The sequence below is a fragment of the Thunnus maccoyii genome, chromosome 9 (assembly GCF_910596095.1).
Source record: "Thunnus maccoyii chromosome 9, fThuMac1.1, whole genome shotgun sequence".
NCBI lineage: Eukaryota > Metazoa > Chordata > Actinopteri > Scombriformes > Scombridae > Thunnus > Thunnus maccoyii.
The window spans coordinates 28,634,581-28,647,500 of NC_056541.1; the positions used below are offsets into that span (position 1 = coordinate 28,634,581).

At 41.7% G+C, this 12,920-nt stretch overlaps 1 protein-coding gene across 1 annotated transcript in view; it reads left to right on the forward strand.

The window, feature by feature from the left end:
- arvcfb (ARVCF delta catenin family member b) overlaps window positions 1-12,920 on the forward strand; it is a 238,434-nt gene that overhangs the window by 94,071 nt on the left and 131,443 nt on the right. The gene's annotated exons all lie outside the window — the stretch shown is intronic.

The window sequence follows — 12,920 nt, forward strand, 5'->3', positions numbered from 1 at the left end:
TTGCGTCACAGTATTTTTGTGTGTTTCAGTACTGAACAGGAGAGGACGTTTGTTCCGGTCTAGTTTATTAAGACAGAGTGAACTTTACATGTGTTTGAAGTCTGTCACCTGTCGTTAGATACAACCTGAGACAATTAATTGCAATTTGAATGTCTTATTTGCCACAAAAGACTTGCTCTTTTTTGCATGCCTTTGCTTTCAAAACATGAAGAGTCTCTTTTGTGCCTTTTTCTCTCTTTAAGTTCTAAGACTATATTTGGGCTAACTGACCGCAAAATTCAAAAAGACGCATGGACATCAGTCAGTATGTCAAAGTCATCTCACTTTTGCTTCTTTAATCATTTTGCTTTCAACATCTTGCACTTATAATCAAAAACCTATGTTTATCCCTCAGCTCTGTCTTTATATACTGTAGCACACTACTGTAATACATTATCATGACTCAATCACAGATATATTTAGATGCTACAGTATATGACTTTGAACCTACTGTTGGTTTCTTATAATGTTAGTGCTGGCAATGTCAGAACTGAAGCTTATTCTATAGAGTAAAAACTAAGTATGTATAATGCAATGCTGAAATCTGAAATGTAAGAGAATGAATTTAAAACAATTTAAATGCTGTTTACAAGCTTTGTTTACTCCATATGCAATATACTGTAGTATGTTTCCATTTGTGATGAAGTGTAATCTATACTTCATGATGAATTGTTCAGGCTCTTCAAAGAGACTAACAAAGACATGTATTTGCATGTTTAAGTATTTTTCGTCGTGTATATGTGTGTGTATGTGTTTGTCAGTGTTTTCCGGCCTGAAATCCTCCACGTAGAGAGATGATTCAAAGAAAAGGGATGAAATAAAATATGGATGGTAAACAACAGCTGCATTTCTTTCTCCTAGCTGTGAAAGTGATCAGCTATGGACTGCATGCACCTTGCTAAGCTTTGCTTATCCTGGCATCACTCAGCAATACCCCTCTGGGCATTAACACTCACTTTAATGTTCCACAAAGCAACAACGACTGGAATCCTAAACTGGAGGGACGATCATTCTTGGTGACAATGCATTTCTTTTTTTATGCTCGGATGCTTCAAATCTTAGTCACTTACTGTATCTGTCTTGTGCCACTTAGAGTATTAAGACAATTATTGGGAATGACAGTCATCTTCTAACAACCATTCATTACATGGTAGCATCCGGAATATGGCAATTTTACCAACTAACATTATGTGACATTGGCACTTACAGCCATTGTGCAAAAATCTGTTAACTGATTAATTAAACATCTGGCATCCTCTCAAAGACAGTTAAAGGCTTGGCTTTACTTTGCTACAGTTAAGCTGTGAAACACATTTTGAAAAATGGCAACACTTACTGTATGTCATTACGTGCAATTGTCATGTCTGTCATGCAGCGATGGCAAAAGAGCTTTGTTTTTCCTCATAACTAGCACTAATTCAAAGTGACTTTCATTTTCATGAGTAGCGCTTTTTAAGGGCTGAAAAACTCGTAAAACCTTCCTGTTGGTGAGCAGAAATTCCCAACACAGCAGACTGTCATTATGATGAATCATTTAACTGTCAGTCACTCTCCATAAGAGCTTTGAGATATTGGACAGCTTAACCAAGGAGAAAAAATCTCTTAAGAACTTGAAATTATTGCCTTTAAAATTACAGTTTATGCCCTAATATCTCCAATTAGTCTTCTAAATATATGAATGTACAGGATTATCATGAACAGCAAACACACACACAGTAGGAAGAGCAGGTGTTTTTAAGTACCCAATTGTGCCACTGAGAGCTGCATCCTCAGATGGGCATCAGATGGGTTTAGACAAGGAATTAATTTGAGCTGCAATTACAGCCTCTGGAAAGGGGCAAATTGGCGGTGAGGCGGAGGAAGGACCCCACCACCCACCTAGTCCCTAATCAGGTGAATGTTTCTAACTCAATAGTGGGCACTGATGGTCACATTCAATTATCCTCATCCTTTACCTCCCAGTCTGTTCCTTCATCCTCCTAATAAACCCCCATGCAAGCCCCTTAAGACACGCGCCACATGCTGCTTCTGCTCTGGGCAGTCTCATCAGTTACCTACAGCCCTTCTTTGTCTCGGCTTTGATTTCTGAAACAAGACGAAAGTTAATCAGTAGTTTCACTTTTAGGGAAATACGCTAATTTGCTTTCCTGCTGAGAGTTAGATGAGAAGATTGATACCACTCATGTCTATGAGAGTGGTATCGATCCTGTCATCTAACTCTCGGCAGGAAAGTGAATTAGCATATTTCCCAAAATGTACAGAATTGCTTTCTTCACAGGGTGTTCACTCCTTAGACTCTCCTAAAACCTTAAAAAACCCCATAGGCTGCAAAACATGAATGGTTTAACACCAGGCCCTCAGTGGCTTCAGCATGCAACTGTGGCAAAAATAAAAGGGTGGTCATTCTAGCTTTCTCTGGTCAAGAAACAAGAATTTGATCTTAGCAATGAGGGAATTACCAAGGTTTCAGTTTGGGCAGATAGAATATTCCCTCTCCTCCCTTGCAGCCCTGTTTTTTGTGATTTAGTTGTGTCATATAGCATAAACCAAACCTGAACCTGTTTGCTCATTTGAAGTTATTCTTGAGAATAATATCAGTGAAAAAGCCCACCAGTTTACTACAGAGTATGGTGGCAGAGAGTCTTGTCATTGGAAGATTTGTTTTAGGGGAGTCCAATGGAACTGATGAATAAGGTGCCAAGGATTTATTGCTGGATTTTCCAGCAAGCCTTTGAAGTGAACGACCGCTGCATCTCATCTGCCGATCCTCACTCAAAATTGTGGCTGCATGTTTGTGGATATATTTATTACTGGGCTATTTTTAGAGCTGAGGGTTTGTGCTGAAGTGCATTTATCCTTGAGGAAAAGCCTTGCAACAGCACAAGTGAAGCTTATAGCGAGGTGCCGCATCAACTCCACACATACGAGCCTACATCTCCTTTTAATTAATGATGTTTATACCTTAAGAGTAGTCAAATCTAACCCACTTCCGTTTGTTAATTAAACATTTTCCATCTTTTTATCTATTTTCTTTGTGATTAGTGATCACCCCCTCCACACATAAACCTCCAACAGTAGCATCAATAAATGACACTCCTGCCCTTGGAGTTGTACTTTTATATGTTTCCACTACATATAGTTGGGACTAACTAGGGCATATGTAATTGAGGATGGGGTTAAACGTGCAGACCTTGGCTGTGTTTTTATCCCCTCTGACCCAGGCCATTAGCAAACATCTGCTGAACTAAAGCTTTAAAAAACCAGGGCTGTCATAGTGGCGGAGGGGAATTCTTCAGATGCCCCTCCCTGTGCATTCTGGGCTATTTTAAGTAGGCCCAGAAGTTGGTGTTTAATGATAAGCTGTGGGGCGTAGCTGACATGCCTGCCATATTATTCCCTTTATGACTCAGGAAGCAATAGTTATGTTGCCCCCCCATCCCTGGGGTGGGGTGTGAATCATTATAGTCCGTCATCAAGTATGTCCAATCAACATGGCTTATGGTACCCTATTGCTGGCGGTTATCTCAAGTAGTGGATAGCTTTGAAAATAGACAAGGATGCTATTTTTGCAAGTAGTCATTACCAAGCGCTATTTCCATTATGAGACTAAATTACCAGCTGATGACTGTCAACTCATGCCAGCCAGGAACGTTTTAGCGAGAGCAACATGATAGATTCCTGATTTGAAAATGAATGAGAGACCCTGTCCCCATATAGGGGGAAAAGAAACAAAAGGTGCCTCTTCTTTCATTCACATGGATGTGGATTTAAACTTTGAAAACACAAGCTGCTCGGCACGTATGGCTTTGCGAGGAAGAGTGAAGGAAGAGCCGTGTCAGACTCCACTCCACTCCAGATAAATAAATGATCAGCACGCAACAAACATCAAAGAGGGATTGTGTGCTTCAAAGGGAATAAGGGCCTCGCACTCACCAGGTCCTATAGTGAAGAATGAGTCCTGTTTATGCATACACACACTCAGACACTCAGACACACAGACGCACACGCTCTGTTTCTGTAATCCGACCTGTTTGAGATTCTAATGGTTGCATCTGCATTGATCATCCCCTGCTGAGCCAAACCACCCCTCCTCAATCTCTGTCTGTGTCAGTGGCAGGATCAGTGGAAAATACCCATTATTTTTTGATATAATGTGCCTCCTGACTCAATGTCATTTCCTGGGTTTTGAAAAGTACCTCCTCATTTAACCTTGTGGTGCCTAAATAAGCAGTCACTTTACATTTCTCTTTGCAACCCCCAAGCCATAATCACAATATCCGAGAATATCTTGGACACTTGCATGTGTTGGATTCGTGCCTGTGACATCTTGCTTGAAAAACATGTCTTTCACTCCCTGATTGAACAGTCCAGTTCAAGGCCAGAACATTATGTCACCTCCACATACAAAAATACCAATCACTTGTGCTGGAGCTGTGAAAAATGTTGCTTGTAAAATGGTTTAAAGATTAAATGTTTTGTAAAATACCCATGACTAGATTAACTTGTTTGGGAGCTTTAAAGCAATAATGAACTGCGGGCCCCAACTGACACCCCATATCCCTTTCTCTCTGTGCAGTATGTAACCTGTACTTGTAAACACATAAACAAAAAGCCAATTTACTCTTCTAATGTGCAGCGTGTAAAACTAGATTTTGACAGAGATCCTCTCAACAAGACCGGGACCTAAATATTTAGTCCTGTATCTGAGGAATTAGGTTTATATTTGACAATTCCACAATGATCATGATTCACATCCAAAGCCAACATTCAGCACCAGACCAGGAAGTTTATACAGAGAGGCAAAAAGTATGGCTGGAGGCCAGGGTTGTGGATAAGCATGTAGTACATCTGACTTTCATGCTGGAGACTGTAACCTTTGACAAAACCTTTGTTTTAGTTCCCTAACATTGACCATACCCTAACCCTTGTTTATTTGCCAAAACAAGGATTTTTCACAAACCATGCTGTAGTTGTACCATGATGATATTGTAGAAAAAGATAATTTTAAAAATGTTGGCATTGTATATTACAAAGCATTGTCATTAATTGTAATCTGAAGTTTTGCAAAATTGTCCAATATCAAGGTTCTATTTGCAGAAATTAAGTAATAATGCTGGATGCAGCAAAAGGCCCTCATCATTTCAGTTGATATTGTATTGTATGTATTGTATGTGGTGAATATTCTCAAACCAAAGTTTTCAATGGATCAAATTACCACTACTCAACTGGCACGCAGTGATCCTTTTTTGGTATCTGGGCCCTGGGGCCTTGAAAATAGACATGTACTTTGAGTTATGAATAGTTATAAATAGTAATAAAAAACACACTTTTTAAGAATATCTAAACAAATATATGTTAAACAAACTATAGATTTTTCAAGTTGCTGTTATTTAGAAATATTTATAAACAATGCTGTGCTAATTTTCAAATATTTTTTGCACTTGTTTCATTAGATATGGGTTTACAATAAAGTCAAGTACAACCCATCCAGAAGAAGCACATGCTGTATGTTGCTTTTCATTTCTGTTTTAACCTCTGGCTTTTTCTCTCTTGTCTTCCCTTTGTTTTTCTTTCCCCTCTCTCCCAGCTCTCCCTCCTTCTAGCTGTGTCATCCCTCTGCTTCTGCTAGAGTGGGGGATGTCTGTTTTCTAACACCTCTCAGCCTGCTTATCTACTAGGTCTGTATTGTTGTGGATTGGTATTTCCAACCCCATTTGTTATTGTGCCGTCAACCCCCTTGATATCATGCCACCATCAGTTATGGATATCAGGGTGTGTGTGACAGTGATATGCACCGTGGCTTGCAACTGTTATCTGGAAATCATTATTGTTCATGATGGACAGTGTGAGTGTATGTGACACCGAGCCGGGGTGTTCGTATGGGTGACTGTGGGGAGCTTGCATGTGTTGGATTCGTGCCTGCAACAGTGCCTGTGTGTCAGTGTGCATTATGGCTCTGTGCATGACTATATCCAATGATAGCGCCATTTCTCCACACTGGGTACGATTGTTCATTTGTAGGAGTGAAATCATTCCTTCCCACCTTTGGATGTCCAGAAAAAGAATCTTTGTTTTTGAGTTTTGTTTTTGAGTGTGCACTGTGCTGTTTGAGTCCCTCAGTTGTACTTTGAATTGATGGATCATGTTTCCATTTTGTTGCACTGATGTTCCAACAAAACTGTATTGAGTTTTATCTGTTCTGCCAGGATTGTCTTAATTACAAGAAAGGCTCAAACTTCTGAAAGCAAAAACATAATTGGCACCCAGCAGAGCATCCTCATTAATGTCTTTGCTATGCTTGGCTTTGAGTATCATAGATTTCCCCATGCAAGTCACCCTTTGTGGGGAGAATTTGAGCTTGTCCCTTCAGGGTATTGGTGTGCGAAAAGTCTAAATTAATCAGATTTGACTGGAGCAGATATACTCTTTATGCTAGGACCCTACCTCCCCAATCATCCAGTCAACCATTCTAATTGTCTCATATTAATGTGTCGTGTTGGTTCCCATTGTTCATGATGATTATTTAAAGCCTTGTGCTGTTTGCCAAATCCCCAATGTCCCTTCTTGGCCAATAAATAAGTCCTGTATTTGACTTGAACATGAGGCATGCTGTTGGTGCCACTCGCCCAGCCTCCTGGGTCTGGGTGTCTTTAATGACCTGGTGCCCCTCCTTCCCTTTCTCTCCTCTTCCCTCCTGACTGGGAAGATCTGTACAACTGCAACCAACACTGGACATGGAGGACTATGATGTTCGCTCAGCTGCCAGCATCCTGGCTTCAGTGAAAGAACAGGAGGCGCGTTTCGAGCAGTTGACCCGAGCCCTTGAAGAGGAGCGTCGCAACGTCACCATGCAGCTGGAGCGTGCCAATCTGCCTCCCAACCCCCCCACCAGCCAACCGCTAGCGTGGCAGCAGGTGGTGATGCAGGTAAATGGTGCCAGCATGCTGGCCAACCCCCCTCGTCTTTTTCAACCACCAACTTGCGCCGACCACATGTCCGCCTACCACTCTGAAGTGACATTTGCCTCTCCTGCTCCCTCCTTCCATTTGAGCAAGCTCATTCCATCGTCATGTTAGCTCACAATCATTGCTTTTCATCATTCGTGGGACTCAGTAATCTCTCTGTTCAATTTCTCTGTGATTTGAGACAGTTGTTCCCATTGTCTGAACCCACTGTCCTGGATGTTGTGCAATAATCTGTTGTGTGGTGACTCATCTTTAAAGGCAAGCTGATGAGATTCAACCTCTCATTCTGTCTTCTTTCGCCTCCTCCTTCTACGCCACCGTTTGCCATCCAATCCCATCTCCTTTCGCCCACTGGTCTTTGATATTGTCTGGTGGTGCTGCTGATTGGATGTGGCCTTTTGCCCAGCTCTGGCCAGCGTCTGGGGGACATTAGAGTCCTGGCCAGGACTCTTGTCAATGCTGGCTGACTCTGCAAGAGCAGGCAATGTAAGATCTAGGAATGACACAGCTGTAATCCTCTAAAAATGTCAGCAGTCACAAAAGCGCATTGATTTACACATTTCAAACTGTTAGCTGCCGAGGGAAAATGTTACATTCAACACCTCCTCTGTTAATAACTCCCAAGGTCAGGCAACATAACATCTTATTGTTCAGGATATTTTCAGCTTTTGAAGGTTTGATGAATGCATGTTTTCTGCTTTGCTAACATTCTCAGGGCACTTTCTCGTGTTTTTACTCTTGGGTATGATCACTTCTTTGAAGAACCCCTTTCAGACTGTACACATGTTTTACTAACAAGAATTTGAAAGCACAATTTGGTGATGCAGCACCTGTAGTACTTAGATGCATCACCTTTAATCATGGTAAAGGAGGCAGTCTCATGTATTATTGATATAGCAAGACTTGCAGAGATGAAACTGCTTTGCCTACATTTGCCTGCAGTCACATTTTGTTAACAGTTGGTGTCAATGTTCATTTTTAAGGGCTTGCTGCCAATTTGGCCTCATAAAGGGATAATGAAGAGGATGCAGGAAAAGGATAGCAGGATAAAGCAAACTTGTCATCTCCTCACCCAACAGACCTAACACAGGGTCCAATAATCAACTGCCTTTATATGTTTGTGTGTGTGTGTGTGTGTGTGTGTGTGTGTGTGAGAGAGATAGAGAGAAGCTGAAATTATACTTTCTGCGTCCACAAGAATGAGAGGGTCCGCTAGGGTCCGCGTAATGTAAATTTTGTCATCAGAGGGTGAACACGTAGGCTCTGTGTGGACATCTACATACCTCCAATCTACTGTGCATGTGTGGAACGCGTCCTCCAAGTGGACTCCGCAAAGTAGTATAAACAGGACTACTATGCGTCCATGGTGTCCACAGCTGTCCATGTACACGTCCGCTTGGGAGTATATCTGTTGCTAGAGAGAGAGAGAGAGAGAGAGAGACCTGCCTCTCCTCATAAACGTGTCCATGATTTAGTGGACAGTGCTTAACGTGACAGGCAGTGAATTAACCTTCTCTCTCACACTCCCTCACACCATCACTCACAGATCAGACCCATAGATACCCCCCCTCAACCCTAGCCACTCTGTTAGCTCACTGGTGAGGGTGAATTGGGTGTAACAGGGTATCGCTCACGTAATCATGCACCATTTTACATCACTTTGAAATGTCATTTGGTTGCCAGGCATTGGACCATTGGCTTTATCATAAACACCTACCAAAGCGAATTGGATGTGCGAGTAGGGGGGTTTGATCAGTGTCTGCTTTAGGGCAAACAGCACCTGAGTGCTTGGCAGTCAGACTGTGTTCAGTCTTGAGGTAGAAGTTGCTGGGTTGTGTGTAAGTGTGTGTGTGCTGCACTGTGAAACCCACTCCATTCCCATAATGAGGTGGTATGAGTTATGAGGAATGCATCAGGTTGTTCTCTTTCTCTCTATATTCTCCTTTCTTAGTTTCAGACACACACACGCACACACACACACACACACACACACACACACACACACATACACACACACACACACACACACACACACACACACACACATAAAGTCCCCAGGTTGTATGATGGATTAAAATGGAGCATGGATCAGTAACTGCAGGTTCAGATTCACAACCCCAGGGCCACATTCAGTGAGGCCTGCCATTATTTAAAGTTGGGGTCAGAAAGGAAAAGTGGGCCAAGTCTGATTAATGAAATTAGGTGCATGTAGACGCCTAATGAGAGTGATAAGCCACTGATCTAGATAGTGCTCTGCTAAGTGCACACCTCAGAACTGATTGGATCTAAACATCGGCCGGCAGCTAACACTTTTATCTGCATTCATCATTCAGATATACTGTACATTGTCAGCTTTTTAACACAGGTGGGATGGAGAAACTGCGCCCAGAAGACAACAATAAACATGAAAAAACTTATCTGCAGCTCATACAGATCGGAGCAGGTTACACACACATCAGCACTGCACCTAACCTCAGTTTGCTGAGTTAAAATTCGTGTAAAGCAATAATAAAGATCTGTTGTGAATTTGTCACACCGTAGGAAAATGTATAATTAACCACCCAGCCAAATTTGAATGATTAAAGAAATTACCAAGTGTATAAGATGAGGTTTCAAAATAGTAGAAAAATAAGCAGTGTTCTCTGCTCTAAAACGCTGGGGGTGTGTTTGCTGAAGGCGCTGAAAGCACGGCCCAACTGAACAGCCTCTGAGTTGATAAAGCTCGTACTCATTCTCCAGTAACAGCGGATTATACGAAGTGAATCCCAGTTGTCTCCGATAAAAGTTTGTAAAACTACTGGTGTAAAAATAGTAACTATGAGTACATGCACTCTAGTGTTTATATAGTGGGGGAGAGATCATGCCAGTGCTCTATGTCATTGAGGCACCATTTCAGGCCCGCTCAAAAGATCCTGAACACAGACATGGTGAAAAACAATTTAATGCTGTAACTCCAAAATTCAGTACCACATACTTCACAGTCTTTTCACATGTATAACATGTATAATGTGTTTAAAAAGAAATTCTCCTTTACAGAGACTTTAAACACAGCAGACTCTTCTGTCCAGTATAGCCTAGATGTGGAGTGAGGCATGGCCCTGGACAGCAGCCAAATGACTCAAATATATCATATGCTGATGGGTTTGACAGAGTAATGCAGGAATATAGCAGTCATTTCTTCCTCAAATTTAAAGTCAAAAAGATTATTAGCCTTTATAGATGTTGACTCTTTTAGCTAATGTTCATCAGAGCATAACATTTTTGCATAATAGGGACTGGTTGCTAGCCATGCTATCTGTGTGGCTATAGGGGTGGCAATATTGCTCTGCCAGTCCACCAATTTGGTCCAGACTGTAAACAGCTATTGGATGGATTGCCTTTAAATTCTGCATGGACATTAATGATCCCCAGAGGATGAATCCTACTGACTTTGGTAGTCCTCTGACTTTTCTATCTAGCATCACCAGCAGGTCAAAGACTTTACTTATCCAGTGAAATATCTCAACATCTGCTGGATGGATTGGCACAAACTTTTATAAAGACATTCACAGTTCCCAGATGATGAAGCCTAATGACTTTAGTGATCCTCTGTTTTTTTCCTCTAGCACCACCATAGTTGTCTCCACAACTATTAGATGGATAGAGACAGAGCACAACGTGTCGTACTCTGAAAAACACGCCCAGCAGAGGGGAAAACAGTCGGCGCTATAGTAATCAACCAAGGGCTGAAACACTACCACAATGCCTGTAGCTAGCTAAAAACATTAGATTTCAGCATGTCAAAGGATTATTTTAGAACTCTATGTCTACCAGAGAGGAAAAGGTAGTTTATAACATATGCTTAAACCTGTTACATTATATATGGTAAGATGCAATACATGATGAAAGGGCTAACATCAGGTCTACAGTAGCGATAGCACACCTGTATAGCAAACTCCACCACATAACAGGCTGGCATGACACTTTTACAGTTGATATGGCGACTTTGCGAGTTTGTAAACATAGGCAGGGAAATAACACAAATAGACATGCAGTCATTTCCCATTTAGGCTCTTTTTACAGTTAGCATTTCTGCTGAATGTGACTAGCAGCATGTCCAGGTACATGTGTCATTTTTACGGAGGTTTTTGAGCTGCAGCCTGTCCATGCAGCTCAGGTCAGGTCTCTCCCACCGCATGGCATACAGCCTTGTAACATTATCCACTTTTGTCTTCTTAAAGACTCAGTTTTTCAGTTCGGCAGGTTATAAAAAACTTAGTTCTGGGTTCTTTACCCTGTTGGTCGTGCACCCCACCACACAGCAGCTTTTAGGTATTGTTCTGTTGTTTACTAGCAGACAGAAGTGAAAAGGAGGCACCCTCACTCAATACAAAGTCAATGGAGAGCAATGAATTGTTTTCCCTCCAAGGTGGGCGCGATTTAATTGTGCTCTGTGTCATGAAATATGGTTCAGAGACCCTTGTGCTCCTCAGGATGAATAGTAATAAATTTGGTACTTCCCTAATTTTTCATCTAGCACCATCATTAGGTAAACTTTTTAATTTGTCAAATACTTTCAAACCTATTGTCATTCCCATCAGCCTCAGCTTTACTTTGTGTTTAATGCTAATTAGCAAATGTTGACAGGCTAACACGATAAACAACTAAGGTGCAAATGGTACACATTGTACTTGCTAAACATCAGCATGATAGCATTGTCTCTGTGAGCTTGCTGAAGTTAGCATCTAGCTCAAAGCACCACTGTGCCAAAGTACAGCCTCAGAACTGCATGCAGACTTGGTCTTATTGAGCTATAACATCATTTTAAAAGTCAAACCTTTTGAAGAAGATGAAGCACAGCCTGCTGTTTTATATGATCAATATGTACCATACAGAGAGTGGAGACAAAGGAATCCCATAAATAAATCACCCTCTGATATTAACACTAGTCACCCTGCTAAGCTGGAGTACACAAAACAGAGTAGGATTAAAGCATATTGTGGTTCAACATGTTTTGAAAATGATTTTATGATATTTGTTTTGGACCTGCATAATGTCAACACAGGATGTAAGGATGCAGATCACCAAAAGAAGCCTCGACCATTGTATTGTAACAATGAGTGTGGGAAAGGTTCTTGTCAACAGCACTGGCCTATTTTTCTGAGACCTTACTAATTGAATTCTGATCCTCATTCACTTCGGTATAACAGTTTATGAATGGCTGCCAAGTAAGAGAAATAGAGTGTTTATGCTACACCATCCTGTGAGGAACATCAGAACAATACTGTTGGGCACTCCATTAGCTTCCCTGATTAAATTATCAGTAGAGATTCAGTGACACGGATCAAGCTGCCTTTGAATCTGCATCCATTGACAGCCCCCACATGTGACCACTCACATGCTAAGATCATACCCTTTCTTCATTTGATTCGCGTTTGTCTGTGGTAATTGATTTTTGCCTGAAGGTGCGTCATTGTCAAGGCTCTGAAAGGTCAAGTGGTGGATTGTGACAGCTCTATGTGCGGAGAAAGACAGACAGCACTCAAGACAACCACACCTGTCTGGAGCTAAGGGAGAAGGTGACCTCATTTCATATACACCAGACGTCTGATCTACCTACATACCCGCGGCTGCTGCCCAGCATATGCACAGATCCCATTTCGTAGTGCACCCAGCCTCATTGAAGAGGAAACTCAGGTTAATTTCTTACATTGTGGATATCATAAAATGTTGGAGTTTGGTATTCAGATGCTATAGTCCGCAGGCTTCTAGCATTGCAGAGGCATATCATCCCCTTGTGCAAATGTTGTGGGAAGTTTTCAAAGGCTTGTGAGCTTTAGAAAGAGGGAACAGTGCAGCCTTTGATCTGTGCTGCTGTCTGTGGTGAAGATGTACAGGCCCCAGCCCTGCGATGGCACCACAGCACTCAACCAACAA